The 23,126-nt window shown below is 41.7% G+C and overlaps 1 protein-coding gene across 7 annotated transcripts in view; it reads right to left on the reverse strand.

Annotated features, from left to right (window-relative positions):
- Positions 1-1,580: 1,580 nt before the first annotated feature.
- ERC2 (ELKS/RAB6-interacting/CAST family member 2) overlaps positions 1,581-23,126 on the reverse strand; it is a 1,225,588-nt gene continuing 1,204,042 nt past the window's right edge. For all 7 annotated transcript variants that reach the window (XM_075321314.1, XM_075321312.1, XM_075321310.1 and 4 more), the window contains one exon: positions 1,581-10,298. The gene's annotated coding sequence lies outside the window, so the exon portion shown is untranslated. The remainder of the gene's footprint in view (positions 10,299-23,126) is intronic.

Below are 23,126 nucleotides of genomic sequence, written 5' to 3' on the forward strand. Positions count from 1 at the left end.
TTTTTGTGGGAAAATATTTTTTTTGTTTTTTTTTATTTTCAATGTTAGGACTTCCTAGGACCTTCCCAGAATTTTACTATTTTCCAAAAGGGGGGGGCTTTTGCAGGGTTTCCACTGTTTAGGCACCTCAGGGGCTCTTGAAACGAAATAATGACGTGACGATTTTGCATTTCAAAAGTCAAATAGCACTCCTTCCCTTCCAAGCCCTGCCATGCGCCCAAAGAGTAGTTTTCCACCACATATGGGGTATCCACAAACTTGGGAGAAAATGGATCATGCAGTTTGTTGTGTAATTTCTCCTGTTTATCTTATAGAAATGCAAAATTATAGGCTGAAGCAATATTTTTGTAGGAAAAAGGAAAATTTTCATTTTATTTTTCTTTCCACATTGCTTTAATTACTATGAAGGCCCCGAAAGGTTAATAAACTTCTTGAATATGATTTTGAGCAGTTTAAGGAGTACAGTTTTTAAAACTGTCATTTTTTGGGGTATTTTCTGTCACATGGGCCCCTCAGTCACTCCAAATGTGGTCCTAAAAAAAAAAAAAAAAAAGTTTTTGTAAATTTTGTTGGAAAAATGAGAAATTTCTGATAACCTTATAACCCTTCTAACTAAACATAAAAAAGAGTGCTGTTGTAAAGTAGATGTGGGTAACTTATTTATTAACTATTTTTTTATGACAGAACTCTCTGGTTTAAGTACATGAAATTTTTAAGTTTAAAATTGCTACATTTTCAAAATTGTTGACCAAATTGCAAAATTAGATTAGAATCTATTGTTTTGGATTTAAAATAACATGAACGGCTCTACTTGTTTCATGTACTGTATATAAGGACAGTCTCAGGATCAGAGTTCTCTTACCATCTGAGACCATACACTTTTAAACGTTGCTTTTTTCCTTCGGGCATTTTAGGGATAATCCCTTCCATGGTGCAGCAGCAGAGTTGCTCAGCTGTTTTCAGTTGAGCACTTCCGGGCTGTATTTAATCCCTCTGCTTCCTGGAGAGGTTGCTGGTTATTCATCTCGGTTTGGAGCTAGCCGAGGAGCAGAGAGGACATGCTTGTTGCTGTCTGCTGTGGTTTGTCAATTGTTGTCTAGTTTTGTTATTACCTCCTTTCCCTTATTACCCTTTTTTACCTTTTTGGTTGCTCCCTGGTGTAGGTTTTAGGTATGCATGAAGTTTTTATTTACCCCTGTCAGTTTTTCATATTTGGTGGGTTTTTGGGATTTTCATCCTGGTTTCTCCCCTGGGTGGTGGGGACTTTGTCATCAGGGCCAGAACAGGAAGCAGGGCCAGGTGGGGGGCCCGGACCTCCCTACATTTTGGGGTACCTCTGGTGTGAGGGTGAGTTCAGGGATCCTAGTCTTAGGGTGTGTATAGGATTTCCTGTGTCGCCTGGACATCTGATACACACCCATCCCTGACACCTTGGCTATTACACACCCCTCCCTGATACACTCAAATGTGACTGAGCTGCAGTACCCTGCACAACCATAGACAAGAGTGGCGCTGTTTTTAGAAAATCTCATTGTATTAAGAAATGTCCCAAAGATTATAATAACAACAAACACAAGACATGTCTATAAGAAATCAACATTTATTGAATAAATATTGTATAAACAGGCTGACACAAGATAATCTTTTACACGCAAATGGATGGAATGGTCCATATCCATATCTGCAACTACACGCACTAAACAGTAAATTACAGTCATTTTTATTTTTCGTGCCCATTTGTAAATTTCTTAAGGTTTTTTTTCATATCAATTTCCATATTCACATGTCAATAATACGATCCAGAACATGCCACTTTAAAAGAGAAAACAAGAAGCACTATCGAACGTAGGTGGAGATTTTAAGGGGGAGAGGAAACATACTCACGATGCATTGGGAAAACATCCAAACATCACCCCACGTGTAAAAATAATAAAAAATCAGATACATTGGAAATTTCCATCTTTTTTTTACAGCCTTGGAGCATTCGTCATATTTATATATTTTTTTTTTAATTAATAAACACCTTTTTTTTTATAATTACATAAAATGTATTCAGTTCTGCGCCATTTGATCACATGAATGTAACAGTTCCAGTGTCATCAAAAACCCCCTCCAAAAAAAAAAACAAAAAAAAACAATCATAACAGCTGGCAAAATGACAAAAAAATAAAAAAAATAAAAAAAACTTAATAAATATCCCTATATCACAGTGTTTATTATAAGCCCCAAGATTTAGCGATTTATATTACAGAAGAATATTCAGCATCTCAGAAAATAAGTACAATGCTCTCGGATTGGACGGCTGAAATGTCAAATTGTTAGTCTTGCACCATTAATCGTCAGAAAAAAAAAATGCCCTAACAATTGTACAATAGTGAAAATTGGCACATACATAGACATAAATGATACTCGACTGTACATGTTCATCTCTGCGACTTACCTAGAGTAGGTCAAACCTCTCATCTACTTCAAGTATTTCAATTGTAATGTTAACGTAAAAACCTGATCGTAAGGGGTCAAAACGGCCCCAAACCCCAGGGACAACAAATTGGTCAAAGTGATTGTTGTCTGAATGAAAGTGCAACGCTTGTCATGTGATATAATATACTATAAAGGCTAATATTTTGATAACTTTGCCATAGGACACAATAAAAGAAATAAAAACAGACAAACACATTTCTCTTATAGACCTCCACATTATATTCTTCGAATAAAGCGCACCAATCACCAGGATTTTCCTATATAACCTAAATCCAGTGCTATACTGGCACTATCAGGCTGATTCTATACATACAGTGCTATACTGGCACTATCAGGCTGATTCTATACATACAGTGCTATACTGGCACTATCAGGCTGATTCTATACATACAGTGCTATACTGGCACTATCAGGCTGATTCTATACATACAGTGCTATACCGACACTATTAGGCTGATTCTATACATACAGTGCTATACTGGCGCTATCAGGCTGATTCTATACATACAGTGCTATACTGGCACTATCAGGCTGATTGTATGCATACCTTTAGTTGTCAGCCTGGATGTATAGGTTTTGAAACAGAAGCAAGTAAAATTTGTAAAATGAGCAGCTTTTTGAGTGACAGCAGCTGATAGCTGGGGGGGTATTCATAGATATCCCCTCCGCCTGTTATTTATGCTAATTCTATTATAGAATCAATTTACTAAATGACTAGAAGGACCTGTGCTGATGTCATACCCATGTGACCAGAAGGGGCAGGGCCTCAGCCAACATAGCTGATACCAGGAAGTAACATTTTTCTGTTTTCTGAGGCCCTGCCCCTTCTGGACACATGGGTAGGACATCAGAACAGGTCCTTTTAGTCACAAAGTAAAACGATTGTATAAAATAATTAGCATACATAACAGGAGGAGGGGATAGCTGTGAATACCACCCAGATATGATCTGATCCTCAGCTGCTGTCACTCAACAAGCTGATGATTTTACAAACTTTACTTTCTTGCATTTCAAAACCTATACATCTGAGCTGACCACTAAAGGTCTGTATAGACTCAGCCTGATAGTGCCAGTATAGCACGGGCTTTAGGTTATATAGGAAAATCCTGGTGATTGGTGCACTTTTAAGAATGATTTATATTTTTAATATATGTATATATGTCATGTAAAAATAAAATCAAAAGTAACGGGAGTTACGGAAATGAAAAGAAAATACTGTTGTCTTTTATATATAATTTTCAGGAACAAAGAACAACAAACTGTAACAAAAATGGTCAGGCTCCTTGGAAACTTTTTGTTTTTGACCATGAGGGCTAAACTTAAGACCCCTTTTGCTCCAAAAGAGGGAGAAAATCTTCGAGAGTGGATTCCTCTCGGGAAGACATGGCACATCCACGTGTTTCATGGCCGGTTAGTTATTGGAGCAGTTGGCATCAGCGTTGGACTGGAATGCCATTAGTGATATTGACTTTGCTACATGCAAATATTATATTCCCAATTGACCTCTGCTCCCATATAATAATAAAATGGGCAGTTTGTTAAATGAATGAGAAGCTGCCCTTGTCTATAAATAATTACTTGAGTGTACTGTGTCAACTACTGCGCTTATAAGGGGCATCCTGGGAACATCACCGTATTTTTCGGATTATAACATGCACTTTTCCTCCCAAACATTTTTGGGGAAACTGAGGGGTGCATCTTATACTCTAAATGTAGCTTACCGAGGAGCAGTGGAGAGGGGTCACAGGAGGCAGGGGACATGCTGCAGGCTTACTGCGAGTGCTGTGCCGCAGGCTCACTGTGGGCTGGGCTCGCTGCAGGTGGTGAGGCAGAGGCTGCCCTTCTGAAAACGCCAACTGTGCGGGCTTCAAATAATGGCACTCTGAGTCCGTGTGAGCGCAAGATGGAGCTCTCGGCTCAAGATCTCATCTGCGCACATGTCGCCTCCAACCCATTGATCTCCTTGCAGCGGGCTTAAGGAAAATGGCGCCCAGAGGTGGTGCATGCACAGATGAGATCTTGGCTTGTCATTGGGCTCCAACTGTGCATGCGCAACTCAGAGTGCCATTTTTGAAGCCTGCACTGTGCATCAGTTGCTGGATGCTCCTTTTGCCTCACAGTGCCCACAGCGAACGTCTAGGACACCCGCTGCACCACCCGTAGCATTTGCCCTACTCCACTGCCACCCCCCCTCCAGTAAGATCTCATCGGATTATAAGGCAGACCCCATTATTTTTTTGTTTTTCTCAAAATTTGGGGTGCTTCTTATATTCCGGTGCGTCTTATAAAACGAAAAGTACGATATATGTTCCCCTGTGGGCCAGTCCGAGCCTGGTTGACATGTAATGTTACATCTGCTAAAGCAGCTAGAGCTTTCTCAGCTGATACAGTGGCTCGTTGGTGGAACAATTAGCTGATTGTCCAGCAGGTGTATATCTTTATTTAAAAAATCTACTTTCACAAAAAAAAAAATTCTAAAATGCTCAATGTATAAACTGGATAATTTTATGGCAAATGTTTAGTTTTTTTTTCATCTACATATCAAAATAAGATTCTTTATGATATGGTTTGATTTATATTTAAATTACATGTTGATCCACTAGACCAATGGGACAACATTTTATACAGTTTACATATACACATGTAAAAGTTTTCACACCTAGACGGAATTTCTTCAGTTCTGTGATTACTCATGTCAGACACCTGAGGGCTATGAATTCCAGACTTTCCATGTGCATAGAAAGTATATAACAAAAACCCTATGGACCAGATGAAATCCTGTATATCTAGAATGTTAATGTTGCAATGTGTATTTATCCTAGATCAATCTTTATTTTAGACATATTTTTCCTATGTCATGGTATCATGCCATTTATCATGGTCGTTGGTAAAAGAAGCTGACGTAAGGAAATACTAACGAGCCAAGAAAAAATAAAGCACTCCTAAAGTCACAATTTAATAGCTATTTTTATAAGACTCCAAGAACAAAAAAAAAGTTATAACAAATACAAGTAGATGCCAAGGGTAACTAATATTGCACCTAAAAGGTTGTACCCAGTGGAGGCACAGTAGGCTGATAAGCCAAGGAGATTTCTATCCTTTGTTGACTACCAACAAAGGATAGAAATTCCTGAGGACAGAGATCATAGGACAAATATATCATCTATGAATCTGCCCCAAAAAGGATTTTTGGTGCCCACTGTTCCATATCTTGAAAAGTTATTTCCTCCCACCAGCCCAGAAGGAGATTAGTGCAGAAAGGGGTGCATGAAGTCCCCATCGCGGTGCCCCTAAGTTGATGGGGGTACTTACTATTAATAAAAAAAAATTTATGTTTGTTTATATATCTGGGTAGTTTGATGACAAAGGAGTTAAAGAACATTGCCATGGACTTGGAAGTGCTCAACTGCCCTTTATTCTTGATTCAGTGGGAATGTTACTGTAAAGAGACTCCACATGGAGTGTTTTTTTTATATTGATTTTGATGTTTATCTGTTTGTCCGATCTGCTTACTGAGCCTTCTCAGGGTACGCCCCTATAGGTGCAATATTGTTTGCCCTGAGTCTCCTCAGGGTATGCCCCTATAGGTGCAATATTGTTTGCCCTGAGCCTCCTCAGGGTATGCCCATATAGGTGCAATATTGTTTGCCCTGAGCCTCCTCAGGGTATGCCCTATATAGGTGCAATATTGTTTGCCCTGAGCCTCCTCAGGGTATGCCCATATAGGTGCAATATTGTTTGCCCTGAGCCTCCTCAGGGTATGCCCTATATAGGTGCAGTATTGTTTGTCCTGGGCCTCTCTGAAAGAAACTCCTTTAAGTGCAGAATTAGTTAGCCTAGGCATCTGCTTGTATTTGGTATGACTTGATTATTGTTTTGGGGATTTTTATGAAACTTACTAATAAATTGTGATTTTTAGTTTATTTTCTGTTCTATTTTTTTTCATTGGTAATGATGGTCAAAGACTGGGAGATTATGTTAAATGGATTTGGACACTGGTATACTGTGATACTTGCTTTTTATATGAAACCAAATGGACTTGGTTCCACCACTTTTTGGGTTTTTGTTTGACCTACTGAAATAACATTCCGGGAGCTGATCACTTAGTGTTACATGATTAACAAAAGATTACACTCGGAAGTATTTTGATACGTTTTTCTTCGATAACACGTCTTTTAATGATTAAATATAGAATTGGTCATTTCATTGAAACCAAACCTTATGATCCGTCAAATCAGAATCTGTAATAGAGCAAAATAAGATGATGTTTTAATGGAGACATTTAGTGAAACCTTCATTGTTTCACAAAAATTTATATAATCAAGATTATGGTCCCATCTTTACTGGCCATGATTTAGACAGCAAAGCTTTCAGACAAAATGTATCCCTACTGACCCCTGTAAACGTGTATGTTCAGTTCAGTTGAATGCTTATATGTTCCCATTAGGGAGAGCGGAGTAAGCCACTGCCAGATGCCTTTGGGGTTGGCTTATCTGCCTTAAAAACATGAAAGATCAGGCATGTTGAAATCGAACTGCCTGACCCTTCTCTCCCCAATATATATTTTCGGAAAAGAGTAGGGAGAGCCCCCGAATACATTAGATGGTATGTCGCTCCCACTGAAATTGGCAGATTTGGACAGTATTACTCCAATATGAGTGACCAACTCATCAATAGTTACAGGATACCGGATCCAGGTATAATGTATTAAATATTCAGGCTTATTTCATTGCTCTTAATGGTCGTCTTCTAATTTTAAAGATATAAATGAACGATTTGTTTCACTAATTAATGACCTCTAAATGTGATATGACAAAACAACGACCTATCCAGAGACAACAGTCATCGCGCGCTCCCATCACTGTATGTGCAGTACTGTACAGACACAATGAATGGACATAAGGCAACCCTTTCTTATAATTATATATATATATATATATCATCTATATCTTTCTGTACAAATAACTCTTTGTATACTTTACCATGCAAATCACCAAACTAATAGACTTCACCATTGAACTGAAAATTGGACACCACTTATTTTACTTTTAACACTTTCAATCTCTTCGACTCCATTTACTTGTTCGGTTGAGTTGATACCGTTTACGGACGATACTCTAATAGTTTTTCAAAAATACTTTTTGGAGATCATGGTCATAATTGCGGGGAGGGGGGGTGGGGGTTGAGTCCTTATTTAGGCCTTGGTATATTTTGTCTTTTTTTTTTTAGATTTTAATTAATTTGCTAAGAAATAATTAGTTTCTGCATGAATTCAGGAAGGAAAAGGTTTTCATGAAATTCATATTTATTGCATTTCAACTTGGGTGGGATTTCAAATGGGAGACTCCCAATTTTAAGGCTCCCATACACAGTAGATTGCCCTTGGCTTGGGTTGGAGTAAATTGAATTACTTAACCTGGTCTATTGGCCACGACGGTAATTTGTGGCTATAGGATGGGACCCAAAAGAACTGCCTCTTACCTGATGATTAGAGATGAGCGAACCCGGTCGGCGTTCGGGAACTTTATGTATGGTGACCCCTCTCTAGAGCATTGCTGTACACTGGTACACTCAATGCTCGGGCACGCTCAGTGCCCTGCCCAGTGAGAGCCGTTTAGGCCAGTTTCACACATCCGTTTTTTTTCGCCGGTTTGACGGATGCGGCGCACACCAGTACCAGTACAGTATGATACAGTACTGTGGCAGCACCGCAACTTCCGGATCACATGCTCCGGTCACATGACAGAATGTGACCAGTGCTTGTTGCACTGCCAATGTACTGTATACGCTGTATTGGCGTGCGCCGCATCCACCAAACCGGCGAAAAGACGGATGTGTGAAACCGGCCTTACAGTGTTAGATCGGCATGCACTGGGGGTAAAAACTGCGTTATCAAATGTAGTGTGTACAAAAAAAAAAAAAAGGAAAAACCTTGCCCTCCTTTCCCCGGAAGTGTTTGGTCTATGGCTGCCCGTACGAGGGTTGAGAACTAAACTGAACTACTCAATTAGTCACTTCCATTGGGATCCAGGTCATCTGGGTCCCAAACCAAACTTTATCTAAAGTCTGTATGAAGCTGCCGAACCAAGCTTCCATGGGTTCACTCATCTCTACTGGACTCTTCTTCACATTGACCAGCCGGGTGTGATGTCACATATAACGTACACCAAAACGATGATTTTGCCACAGTCCAGATAATCAAAATAAGAGCTTCAGATGTCAACAGGTAAGGGTTGGTCTCACGCCTGTTGTCCAGTGGCCAAAGATAACTTTTGGGGCTGATGGACCGGGACATGTACTACGATTTACACTAACCCTAGTCTTGGCTAAATAAGGGTTTCAGTTGGTGGCCATCTCTCCCGACTTCCCCAGCTGGAAAGCTGAATGCTCCCATGCTCTCTTATTCTTCGTTATCTGTCGTGGGAAGAGTTGAGAAGTTCCGATCCCGCTGAAATCAATTTATCCAACTGTTATCTAATGTGTATTGGTGCTTTTAGGAACAAGGAAAAGAACATTTCTGGTTTGTTCATTAGACTCCCATCGTTCACCTACTTCTAGCACATCGTTATATCCGGAAAACTTGCGATAAAGCCAACCATTAATAATCTGATTGTTAGCGGCCACCGAAAGGCGTAACATTTCTGTACGTTTTAGCTAGAAATGACAGAGCAATGTGTATCTCAACACAATTTGGGCCAAAACGGGGAGAAGAATTTTTTTATCTGGATCCCGAGGTCCGGATATCTTCATATCTAAATACACACATCTTATAAAACACGCACACGCCTGACACATATACAATAAGGAAATCTGTTTTGCATGTAAAGATTTTTGGGTCCCATTTTACAAGTCCAATTTAACATGCAAAACACCAATAAAAACCTTTTTTTAACCAAAAAAAATTAATTCAATGCATAATACTTCTTAAAACATCACCATTATAATGTCCTCGTGAGTGACCCCTTCTGAATTCTACGGGGCGGAGAATAATTCTTCAGCTACAGTATACCCCCGGGTGCCCACCGGCCCTGGTATACGGTGTATTCACCATTTCTCTAGGTCAGATATCCCATGCATTGTCAGAGAAACATGCCACATATTTTTTTACATTATTTCTTTTAACCTCTTGGCTGCTCAAAAGTCACTGCAAAAATAAAAAAATAACCAAACGTTTGCAGAATATGCAGAAAACTGGCAGCAAGGGGTTAATATTGCCTATATATTGATTTAATTGTCCAACCTGGCCCAGAGCACGTCGGGAACTTTGTTGCGAAACCTTGGCGGGGATCGGCCATCTGGTTTAAGGCTCGGGGAAATCAGATACAACCAACAACTTAGGCCATTTTTGCATAACATAAAAAACGGCATTTGATCTCGGAAATCTGAAGCCCGCCGTTATCTACTGATCGGAGGAGAGGGGAGAGGATTTTTTTTTAATCTTTGGAAGAAGGATGCACAGAATTTTCTTATGACATCATTAAACAGGACTTATTTTTGACACCATTGTTTTAATCAAGCACTTTTTTTTTTTTTTTTTTAGAGATGGCAGTTTAGATTACAGGCAGAACGAGTGACCGTATTGGAGACCGCGCCGGTAGGAATGACACTCTACTTGTCTGCAACTTCCTGTGGGTTCAGACCATGCGCTGCGCACAATACACGCCGCTTCACATGGAGCATTTCTGTACTTCTGAGCACGGGCGCCGCGTATCAGTCACGGATGCCGAATTCTGCAGCGTTCCATCAAGAAGATGAGGATCCACATCGATCAATTCGGGAACGTTTCCGCTTCTCTGCTGAATCTTGCTGTGTTTTAACTAGAAGAACAGAAAAACATGCTTTAATATTAAGTTATAAACAGAATTTTCTCTTCAGGAGCCAACAAAAATTATTTCAACATTTTAAGGGAACTTGTCCGGTCACAAGCGAGTGGTGAAAGGGAAGGGAAAACCTCTGTCTAGGGCAGTGTTCCTCAACTCCAGTCCTCAAGACCCACCAACCGATCATGTTTTCCTCCATATTAGACAGGGAATAATTCCATCACCTGTGCACCATTAAGTAAGTCCTGAAAATCTGATTGAGGAAAACCTGAAAACATGATCTGTGGGTGGGTCTTGAGGACTGGAGTTGAGAAACCCTGTGTCTAGGGAAAAGGGAGATGATGACCCCTGACCAAACCTACTGCTAGTCCCTGGGGTCCCTCACCACCCTAGATAGGTTCCACACCTATGCGCCGAGCCGGATACCTGACCCTAGATATCCCTAGTGCTGGACCCTAACTAGAGAACGGGTAGGATGAGCTCTTCATCAATCCAACTAAATGCTAAAGGAAGATATAAGGATGACACACTGGTGAAAATGCATGAACTACTTATCCACAGATGACTCAGGTAGAAGTTCAACAAAGCTTCAACAACGATACAACATAGGAGTACAAGCCACCTGGTTGCCACCAGAGCTAGGATGAACTGAAAATTATCACCAGCACCAATCCAAGGAAGAAGGAAGTATTTAAACTCCTAGAGAATGCTGATGATCAGTAGCTGGGTGGAAGGTGAGCTCCTGCTAGGTCCAAAGGGGGAGAGATGAATCTAGCAGGAAAACTACTTACACCAATGAATACTGACAGCAGGAACAATGGTAAGTCAGGGAGCATTTGATCTTCTATTGCCAGAAACCACATGACTGTCTGTCACCCGTGACACCAACCCACCTGTATGTCAAAATTCCCTGCCTAACCAGTCCTTTATGATGTGATTTACTAAAATCAATGTTAAAAAAATGACTCCTAAACCTTGCTGTTTCTATGCTAATTAGGGCCTTGACTAGTCAATGGGGCATTAGTTCTCCTGACTAGAGTTGAGCGCGGTTCGAGGTTCTCCAGTTCTAAGCTCGAGTGATTTTTGGGACTGTTCGAGATCGAACTAGAACTCGAGCTTTTTGCAAAAGCTCGATAGTTCTAGATACGTTCGAGAACGGTTCTAGCAGCAAAAAGCAGGGCTTTTTACAGCTACAGTGTGCAGGAGCCATCGCTGGCAGCCTGCCAGAAGCTGGTAACCAAGATAAACATCGGGTATCCAAGCAAAGCGCTTTGGTTAGTAACCCGATGTTTATCTTAGTTACGTGCAGGAAGCCCACACTTCCCGCTCAGCTCGCTCCGCCCCCTCCTGCCCGCGGCATGTACACATACATATACACACACGCACACACACACACACTGTCACCCCCCCCCCCGCCCCCCGCTCGGCTTACCTGCGGTGATTAAGTCCCGCCATCCCGACCTCAGCGCTGTCACTGTCCTCCATGGCCGCCGCTTGTCACATCACCTATCGCTTCCGACCCGAGACTGACACTGGCGGTGACGTCACGGACCTCTCGCGATACTTGATGTGAAGGCGCCGGTCATTGACCTCAGTGACAGGGGCTGTCAGTGTGCTGGAGATCAGCGCAGGTAGTGTACCTCGCTGACAGCAGCACTTGTCACCCCCCTGCAGTGACCTGGGCTGACCCATTGATGTTAGCTCAGGTCACTGCATTGCTCTCCCAGCCAATGGGGAACATCCTGCTCTTCATTGACTGGGACAGTGTGGATCGTCATGGCAACCCCTTGGATTACACCAGACCTGGATTTGTTTTTCAATCTAATAAATTGGTTAAAGAGGGAATGTTTTGGGGAGTGTTTTTTCAAATAAAAATGTGTTTGTCGTCTATTTTTTTTTATTACTGACTGGGTTGGTGATGTCGGGTATCTGATAGACGCCTGACCTCACCAACCCCAGGGCTTGATGCCAGGTGACATTACACATCTGGTATTAACCCCATATATTACCCCGTTTGCCACCGCACCAGGGCGCGGGATGAGCTGGGGCGAAGCACCAGGATTGGCGCATCTAATGGATGCGCCACTTCTGGGGCGGCTGCGGCCTGCTATTTTTAGGCTGGGGAGATTCCAATAACCATAGACCTCCCTAGTCTGAGAATATCCGGCCCCAGCTGTCTGCTTTACCTTGGCTGGTGATCCAATTTTGGGGGACCCCTACGTGTTTTTTTTTTAATTATTTAATTTAAAATAACAGCGTGGGGTGCCCTCAGTTTTGGATTACCAGCCAAGGTGAGGCTGCCAGCTGCGGTCTGCAGGCTGCAGCCGTCTGCTTTACCCTAGCTGGCTACAAAACTAAGGGGAACCCTACGTCATTTTTTTTTCATTTTTTTGGCTAAATACAAAGCTAAGCACCCCTTAGTGCCACATGAAAGGTACCAAAGGGTGCTCCACTTTTTCTCCATTTTTTTCTCCACTTTTTTCTCCACTTTTTTCTCCACTTTTTTCTCCACTTTTTCTCCTCTTAATCTCCACTTTTTCTCCACTTTTTCTCCACTTTTTCTCCACTTTTTCTCCACTTTTTCTCCTCTTATGCTCCACTTTTTTCTCCACTTTTTCTCCTCTTATGCTCCACTTTTTCTCCACTTTTTCTCCACTTTTTCTCCACTTTTTCTCCACCTTTTCTCCACTTTTTCTCCTCTTATGCTCCACTTTTTCTCCTCTTAATCTCCACTTTTTCTCCACTTTTTCTCCACTTTTTCTCCACTTTTTTCTCCACTTTTTCTTCTCTTATGCTCCACTTTTTCTCCACTTTTTCTCCACTTTTTCTCCTCTTATGCTCCACTTTTTCTCCACTTTTTCTCCTCTTATGCTCCACTTTTTCTCCACTTTTTCTCCACTTTTTCTCCTCTTATGCTCCACTTTTTCTCCACTTTTTCTCCACTTTTTCTCCACTTTTTCTCCACTTTTTTCTCCACTTTTTCTCCTCTTATGCTCCACTTTTTCTCCACTTTTTCTCCACTTTTTCTCCACTTTTTCTCCACTTTTTCTCCTCTTATGCTCCACTTTTTCTCCTCTTAATCTCCACTTTCTCCTCTTAATCTCCACTTTTTCTCCACTTTTTCTCCTCTTATGCTCCACTTTTTCTCCACTTTTTCTCCTCTTATGCTCCACTTTTTCTCCACTTTTTCTCCACTTTTTCTCCACTTTTTCTCCTCTTATGCTCCACTTTTTCTCCACTTTTTCTCCACTTTTTCTCCACTTTTTCTCCTCTTATGCTCCACTTTTTCTCCACTTTTTCTCCACTTTTTTTCCACTTTTCTCCACTTTTTCTCCACTTTTTTCTCCACTTATTCTCCACTTTTTTCTCCACTTTTTCTCCTCTTATGCTCCACTTTTTCTCCACTTTTTCTCCACTTTTTCTCCTCTTATGCTCCACTTTTTCTCCACTTTTTCTCCTCTTAATCTCCACTTTTTCTCCACTTTTTCTCCACTTTTTCTCCACTTTTTCTCCTCTTATGCTCCACTTTTTCTCCACTTTTTCTCCATTTTTTTCTCCACTTTTTCTTCTCTTATGCTCCACTTTTTCTCCACTTTTCTCCACTTTTTCTCCACTTTTTTTCCACTTTTTCTCCACTTTTTCTCCACTTTTTTCTCCACTTTTTCTCCTCTTATGCTCCACTTTTTCTCCACTTTTTTCCACTTTTTCTCCTCTTATGCTCCACTTTTTCTCCACTTCTTCTCCACTTTTTCTCCACTTTTTTCTCCACTTTTTCTCCTCTTATGCTCCACTTTTTCTCCACTTTTTCTCCACTTTTTCTCCTCTTATGCTCCACTTTTTCTCCACTTTTTTTCCTCTTATGCTCCACTTTTTCTCCACTTTTTCTCCTCTTATGCTCCACTTTTTCTCCACTTTTTTCCACTTTTTCTCCACTTTTTTCTCCACTTTTTTCTCCACTTTTTCTCCACTTTTTCTCCACTTTTTCTCCACTTTTTCTCCACTTTTTCTCCACTTTTTCTCCACTTTTTCTCCTCTTATGCTCCACTTTTTCTCCACTTTTTTCTCCACTTTTTCTCCTCTTATGCTCCACTTTTTCTCCACTTTTTTCCACTTTTTCTCCTCTTATGCTCCACTTTTTCTCCACTTTTTCTCCTCTTAATCTCCACTTTTTCTCCACTTTTTCTCCACTTTTTTCTCCACTTTTTCTCCTCTTATGCTCCACTTTTTCTCCACTTTTTCTCCACTTTTTCTCCACTTTTTCTCCACTTTTTCTCCACTTTTTTCTCCACTTTTTTCTCCACTTTTTTCTCCACTTTTTTCTCCACTTTTTCTCCTCTTATGCTCCACTTTTTCTCCACTTTTTCTCCTCTTATGCTCCACTTTTTCTCCACTTTTTCTCCACTTTTTCTCCTCTTATGCTCCACTTTTTCTCCACTTTTTCTCCTCTTATGCTCCACTTTTTCTCCACTTTTTCTCCACTTTTTCTCCACTTTTTCTCCACTTTTTCTCCACTTTTTCTCCTCTTATGCTCCACTTTTTCTCCACTTTTTCTCCACTTTTTCTCCTCTTATGCTCCACTTTTTCTCCACTTTTTTCTCCACTTTTTTTCTCCTCTTATGCTCCACTTTTTCTCCACTTTTTCTCCACTTTTTCTCCTCTTATGCTCCACTTTTTCTCCACTTTTTTCTCCACTTTTTCTCCTCTTATGCTCCACTTTTTCTCCACTTTTTCTCCACTTTTTCTCCTCTTATGCTCCACTTTTTCTCCACTTTTTTCTCCACTTTTTTTCTCCTCTTATGCTCCACTTTTTCTCCACTTTTTCTCCACTTTTTCTCCTCTTATGCTCCACTTTTTCTCCACTTTTTCTCCACTTTTTCTCCTTATGCTCCACTTTTTCTCCACTTTTTTCTCCACTTTTTTTCTCCTCTTATGCTCCACTTTTTCTCCACTTTTTCTCCACTTTTTCTCCACTTTTTCTCCACTTTTTCTCCTCTTATGCTCCACTTTTTCTCCACTTTTTCTCCACTTTTTCTCCACTTTTTCTCCACTTTTTCTCCACTTTTTCTCCACTTTTTCTCCACTTTTTCTCCTCTTATGCTCCACTTTTTCTCCACTTTTTCTCCTCTTAATCTCCACTTTTTCTCCACTTTTTCTCCACTTTTTCTCCACTTTTTCTCCACTTTTTTCTCCACTTTTTCTCCTCTTATGCTCCACTTTTTCTCCACTTTTTCTCCACTTTTTCTCCTCTTATGCTCCACTTTTTCTCCACTTTTTTCTCCACTTTTTTTCTCCTCTTATGCTCCACTTTTTCTCCACTTTTTCTCCACTTTTTCTCCACTTTTTCTCCTCTTATGCTCCACTTTTTCTCCACTTTTTCTCCACTTTTTCTCCACTTTTTCTCCTTATGCTCCACTTTTTCTCCACTTTTTTCTCCACTTTTTTTCTCCTCTTATGCTCCACTTTTTCTCCACTTTTTCTCCACTTTTTCTCCACTTTTTCTCCACTTTTTCTCCACTTTTTCTCCACTTTTTCTCCACTTTTTCTCCTCTTATGCTCCACTTTTTCTCCACTTTTTCTCCACTTTTTCTCCACTTTTTCTCCACTTTTTCTCCACTTTTTCTCCACTTTTTCTCCTCTTATGCTCCACTTTTTCTCCACTTTTTCTCCTCTTAATCTCCACTTTTTCTCCACTTTTTCTCCACTTTTTCTCCACTTTTTCTCCACTTTTTTCTCCACTTTTTCTCCACTTTTTTCTCCACTTTTTCTCCTCTTATGCTCCACTTTTTCTCCACTTTTTCTCCTCTTATGCTCCACTTTTTCTCCACTTTTTCTCCACTTTTTCTCCACTTTTTCTCCACTTTTTCTCCACTTTTTCTCCACTTTTTCTCCTCTTATGCTCCACTTTTTCTCCACTTTTTCTCCACTTTTTCTCCTCTTATGCTCCACTTTTTCTCCTCTTAATCTCCACTTTTTCTCCTCTTATGCTCCACTTTTTCTCCACTTTTTCTCCACTTTTTCTCCACTTTTTCTCCACTTTTTCTCCACTTTTTCTCCACTTTTTCTCCTCTTATGCTCCACTTTTTCTCCACTTTTTCTCCACTTTTTTCTCCACTTTTTTCTCCACTTTTTTCTCCTCTTATGCTCCACTTTTTCTCCACTTTTTCTCCACTTTTTCTCCACTTTTTCTCCACTTTTTCTCCACTTTTTCTCCTCTTATGCTCCACTTTTTTCTCCACTTTTTTCTCCACTTTTTCTCCACTTTTTCTCCTCTTATGCTCCACTTTTTCTCCACTTTTTCTCCGTTCTTTTTCTATGGTCGGTCTACCCATTAGCTCTGCCATGCATACTGTAGCTCTACACCTACTGCACATGTTACTTTATGATTGACATCTCTTTCGTACCAGAGCTGTCTAAGCCTACTCTGACCCCATATTTGTCATTACTATATTGTCCTTGTACTGTATTATGACATTTGTATCATGTGTTTCATTTCTTGCTGTGTTGCAATTTTTTTGCTGCATTCCAATTGTACCTCTACATTGTTCGAGTTTATGTTATTGTTCTCTCACTCTTATGTGATACTGATTATTGTCATTTTTCATGATTACATGCAGATAAGTCCAATCTGACGAAGGCTCAGGTCGAAACGTCATTTGTAACTTGTTTTGGACAAAAACATATATGCTTATGAAAATTTTTTTTTTCTTAATATGGACCAATAAAGAGTGATTTTGCATTACTATCCATTGTGACTTACTGACTTAGTCTGGGAGATTTAGAGTGCCGAGGTTACTCACTAATTTTATCTATTATTACCTCTGAGCACCTATATACCAGTGAGCAGAGTTTCCTCTACAGTAGTTCTCCTGATTAGGCATGCCCTTACCTCATGAGCAGGGCATTGCAGCTTTGGTAGCAACCATTACGACATGGACTCTGCTGCTGTGGACCCGGGGAGAGTGAGTGCAGATTCATTGCACCCACACTCCTCACATGAAGGGTCCGCACTCCTAGAAAATGGGGGATACGTTCCCTGAGTGTCTCCCCCCCCCATATTCTAGACGGTCCAGAGTCGTCGTGGGACCCCTTTATTTTTTTTCTTACAATAAATTGGTGAAAGAGGAAATGTTTTGGGGACTGTTTTTTCAAATAAATTTCTTTTGTCGATTTTTTGTTTTTGTTAGTACTGACAGTTTATGATGTTGGGTATCTAATAGACGCCATGACATCACAAACTGCTGGGCTTGATCTCAGGTGACTTTACAGCTAGTATCAACCCGATTTATTACCCCGTTTGCCACTGCACCAGGGCACGGGATGAGCTGGGGTGAAGCGCCAGGATTGGCGCATCTAGTGGATGCGCCACGTCTGGGGTGCCTGCGGCCTGCTATTTTTAGGCTGTGAAGGCCCAATAACTATGGACCTTCCCACCCTGAGAATACCAGACCACAGCTGTCCGCTTTACCTTGGCTGGTGATCCAATTTGGGGGGGACCCTACTTTTATTGTGTAATTATTAATATTTATAAAATAATTATAAAAAAGAGCCTGAGGGGACCTCCACATTGGATCCCCAACCACGGTAAAGCTGCCAGCTGTGGTTTTCAGGCTACAGCCGTCTGCTTTACCCTAGCTGGCTATCAAAAATCGGGGGACCCAACGTCATTTTTTTTTAACTATTTTTTAAATAGAAAAAATTAATGGGCTTCCCTGTATTTTGATTGCCAACCAAGGTAACGGCAGGCAGATGGGGGTGGCAACCCATAGCTGTCTGCTTTATCTGCGCTGAGAATCAAAAATACCGCGGAGCGCTACGTCATTTTTTTAAAGATTTATTTTTACAGCACTGTGATGTCCAGCAATCAAAATACAGGGAAGCCCATTTTATTTTTAGTTATTTAAATAAATAATTAAAAAAAATATATATGGGCTCCCGCTGCATTTTTTGTATTGCTAGCTAAGGGTAATCCAAGCAGCTACTGGCTGCTAATCCCCACTGCTTGGTGTTACCTTCACTGGCAATGGAAAATCCAGGGAAGCATTTTTAATTTTTTTTGCCAAAAAACTACAAAAAAAGGACGTGAGCTTCGCCATATTTTTGTATGCTAGCCAGGTATAGCAGGCAGGTGCTGGAAGAGTTGGATACAGCGCCAGAAGATGGCGCTTCTATGAAAATGCCATTTTCTGAGGTGGCTGCAGACTGCAATTCGCAGCAGTGGGGCCCAGAAAGCTCAGGCCAACCTGTGGTGCGGATTCCAATCCCCAGCTGTCTAGTTGTACCTGGCTGGACACAAAAATGGGGCAAAGCCTACGTCATTTGTTTTCTAATTATTTCATGAAATTCATGAAATAATAAAAAAAGGGCTTCCCTTTATTTTTGGTTCCCAGCCGGGTACAAATAGGCAACTGGGGGTTGGGGGCAGCCGTACCTGCCTGCTGTACCTGGCTAGCATACAAAAATATGGCGAAGCCCACATAATTTTTTCAGGGGGCAAAAAACTTCTGCATACAGTCCTGGATGGAGTATGCTGAGCCTTGTAGTTCTGCAGCTGCTGTCTGTCTGTATGGAGAAGAGCAGACAGCAGCTGCAGAACTACAAGGCTCAGCATACTCCATCCAGGACTGTATGCAGAAGTTTTTTGCCCACCAAAAAAATGACGTGGGCTTCGCCATATTTTTGTATGCTAGCCAGGTACAGCTGGCAGCCACGGGCTGCCTCCAACCCCCAGTTGCCTATTTGTACCCGGCTGGGAACCAAAAATATAGGGAAGCCCGTTTTTTTTAATTATTTCACTTATTTCATGAAATAATTAAAAAACAAATGACGTGGGCTTCGCCCCATTTTTGTGTCCAGCCGGGTACAACTAGGCAGCTGGGGATTGGAATCCGCAGCACAGGTTAGCCCGAGGTTTGTGGGCGCCTCTGCTGCGGATTTCAGTCCGCAGCCGTCCCAGAAAATGGCGCTCTCATAGAAGCGCCATCATCTGGCGCTGTATCCAACTCTTCCAACAGCCCTGGAGCCGGGTGGCTTGTTGGGTAATCATGAGTTAATACTGGCTTTGTTTTACCAGCCAGTATTAAGCCAGAGATTCTTAATGTCAGGCACGTTTGACCCGGCCATTAAGAATCTCCAATAAAGGGTTAAAAAAAAGACGCCACACAGAGAAAAAATACTTTAATAGAAATAAATACACAGACACATTAGAGACTCCATCTTTATTACCCCCTGTCACCCCTCCACGATCCTGCTCTTCTGTCTTCTTTCTTTCTAGTGCAGTAGTAGTGACGATTGTAGTGAGGAAGGATGAGATTCACCAGCTCATCACTTGGGGCTGGGGAACCTCCATCCTCACTACAATGCTCACTACAATCGTGCAGCAGCGTGCAGCCTTCACTCCGTGAGTGATCACTGCTGGCTGCTAGCGGTAACGCTGACAGACGCGTTACCATAGCAACGGTGCTCTCGGAGCCGCGGTTAGCGGTGACGTCACTGCTAACTGCGTTGCTATGGCAACGGTGATCTCCGTTAATGACCGGCTGTGTCAGCCGGTCCCTAACGGAACGGGGAGTCGACCGTGTGCTAGAGCATGTCGCCGGTACACGGCGATACACATATGTGCACCGTGTACCGGAGAGATGCACTCGCAGGTCCTACATGACGTGTCATAGTCATGTGACCAGTCTGTAGCCAATGAGATAATAGCCACGTGACTGGTCACATGGCTATTTTGACGTCACGATAGGTCCTGCATCTCTGCTGGCAGTGCAGGTCACCGGGAGGATTCAGCGATCATCGGAAGGAATAGCGGCAGGAGACAGAGTGCAGAAGGGATCGCGAGGACCGGTAAGTGTTATGGCAATGTTTATTAACTGTTTGTGTACATTTATCATGCATTTTTATGTGTTTGTGATTGCCTCCCATTCTAGCCTATACGTTCGAGTTCGGTTCGTCGAACGTTCGACGAACCGAACTCGAACGGGACCCCCGTTCGGCGAACCGGCCTCGAGCCGAACCGGGACCAGTTCGCTCATCTCTACTCCTGACTAGTCAGCCCTTTTTCCTTGTTTCCCACTCCTGTGGTTATGATAACATGAATTCCATTAGCTGGCGTCAACTCACATTAAGCCTCTTTGAAGCTGTGTCTAAGAGTCTTTGTGCATTTTTGGAAGTGCAGAAGCTGTTTCTGATCTTGCTGAAGCTGTGACATGTATACCCAGCTTCCATGTGAGTGAAGAAAGCAACACATGCGCGAGGTTAGGAGAAGCTGTGGTGACGCCAGCTCATGGAAATCATGTTCTCGCGACTACAGGGGCGTGAGAACATGGAAAGAAGGCCAATTAGTCAAGGGAAACATCGCCCATCAACTAGTCAAAGCCATAATTAGCATAGGAATAGTGCAGTCCTTTTTTAACATTGATTTTAATAAATAGCATTACACAGGGTTGGTTAGGCAGGAAATTTGACATACAGATATGCATGGTGCTTGTTTGGAGGGCAGAGAGGACCTGACAGGTTCCCGTTAATACAGGGATTTCACTGTGTTGAGCGCCCTCGTTGGCTGCTGGCAGTGTTTTCTCTGGCTGGTCTCCCCGAGATCAGTGATTGTTTTATCTTGCTGGTCTACTAGGCATTGCTCCCACCTGGCCAGAATGCTACTCCACACTGATGAGGGGAAATACCCCGAAACAGCTGTCTGTGGATGGATACCTGGCTTTGGTATTTCCCTTGTCATATCTTTAAAGTTGTCAAAGAGTTGGATATTGACTAAAAGGGCCACTTAATATGGTGGTTATGGTGGTCTCCTTAAAAAGAGCCACTCCTTGGCTTACCGGAGGGATATCTGGCTATTTTCTGTGTCGAGACTCCTAACAGGCTCCACAGACCTTTTTTTTTATTTGCATACTTCCTAGGGGACAATGTACCTAGGATTTCACTGTGTTGAGTGCCTTTGCTGGCTGCCGGCAGTGTGGTCTCTGGCTGGTCTCCCCGAGATCAGTGATTTTGCTTTGTCTTGTTAATACAGGGAAGCAATCCTTGTAAAAAAAATAAAAACAAAATACAGTAGCTATATTCGCCACCATAATCCACCCTCCGCTGGTCTTTACCAGACCAGTAATGAGGACATCATGACCATCATGACCTGAGTGATGACTGCAGGCTAAGCTAAGAATGGCTTTCCTACATTAACATTAATAACAGCGCTAAAAACCACTTTACATTTCAGAAGTCAATATTAATGATGAGCGAGTTTCGAAATACTTGGATTCATGATACTCGTAACGAGTACTGTCTAATACTCGGGTATACATTGTGAATAGTGTGTCCAATGGGGATTACTTGCAATGTAACGAGTAACCCAAATGCCGAACTCTTCGTGTGAGTATCGAGTAATGCAGAATTCCGGTTACTCGTTACGTTGCGAATATTCCCCATTGACTTGCATTGCACACACTATTCGGAATGCATACGCGAGTATTAGACAGTGCTCGTTCCGAGTATCGCGAATCCAAGTATTTCGAAACTCGCTCATCATTAGTCAATATACAAAAATGTTAAAACCAAGGCTCATGTCAAGTGACATTCTAATTAGCATGGCCTCCACAGTAACATTCTTCTCGTGTTTAAGTAAAATAAAATGTCGGAGAATTGTCACAATGTGTCTCTCTTCATGGTTCTTGTTTCTATACCCGTCAGAGAGTTGCCATCAATGTTTAGGACTGTTTGATGGTGTCACAGGAGGTTACATCGGGACCTGATTTGTAATATAAGAGGAAACTTAAAATTGAAGGGATTGTATCAAACTTGGAACTTATCCACTTCCCGGTGGCTGTAGGACCACTCTGACCCCCACTGAACCGGGGATCTGTGTAAATGGATCTATGGTCAATTATGTGCACCTCTGCTTGATTTAGTCTTAATGGGATCACCGGAGATGGCCAATATCAACATTTGGATGGTCTTCAATAGAGATGAGTGAACTCAAGGTTCGGTGTTCGTACCAAAGACAGACTTTACAAAAAGAAAAAGTTTGGATTGAGTGTTTGGCTGTCTTACATATGAACACCACTTGATCGAGCATTGCTGTGCTCGTGTACACTCGGGCCTTGGCCCAGTGTGAGCCACTTGCAGTGTCTGAACGGCTCACATTGGGGGTAACCGCTTGATTGGATGTAATATGCAGCAAACAAAATTTTAAAAATTCGGAAACCACTTCTACCTGCCCCAGAAGTCATCTGTTTACAGCTGGTCGCATATGAGCGGAGACCCGAACTGCCCAATTAGTGACTTCCATTGGGGTGCAAATCCAGGTCGCACAACGAACTTTCTCTTAACGTTTTCGGCTGAACCTGCCGAATCGAACGTCAACACTCCCATTAAGAATGGTGTGCACAATGGTTAACCACTAATGATGAACGAGTATCGAGATACTCGTAACGAGTACTATCTAATACGCATGTATTCATTCCAAATGGCGTATGTACTGTAAGTCAATGAGGAAAACTTGCAAAGTAATGAGTAACCAAAATTCCGTGAGTAGCGAATAGTGCGAAATTTGGGTTACTCGTTACATTGCAAATATTCCCCATTGACTTAAATTGCATACGCTATTCGGAATGATTACGCGAGTATTAGACAGTACTCATTACGAGTATCGCGAATCCGAGTATTTCGAAACTCACTCATCATTATTGACCACCACTCCATTCACACAGGTCTCTTGAGTCCTGGCTCTCGGGATCAGTGGTGGTCGCAGCCGTCAGACCTCCACAATTTCTGAAGTTATATCCTATCCATAAGTTAGGATATAACTTCTCAACTTAGTTC

This window comes from Anomaloglossus baeobatrachus, chromosome 8, assembly GCF_048569485.1.
Source record: "Anomaloglossus baeobatrachus isolate aAnoBae1 chromosome 8, aAnoBae1.hap1, whole genome shotgun sequence".
In the NCBI taxonomy this organism is placed as follows: Eukaryota; Metazoa; Chordata; class Amphibia; order Anura; family Aromobatidae; genus Anomaloglossus; species Anomaloglossus baeobatrachus.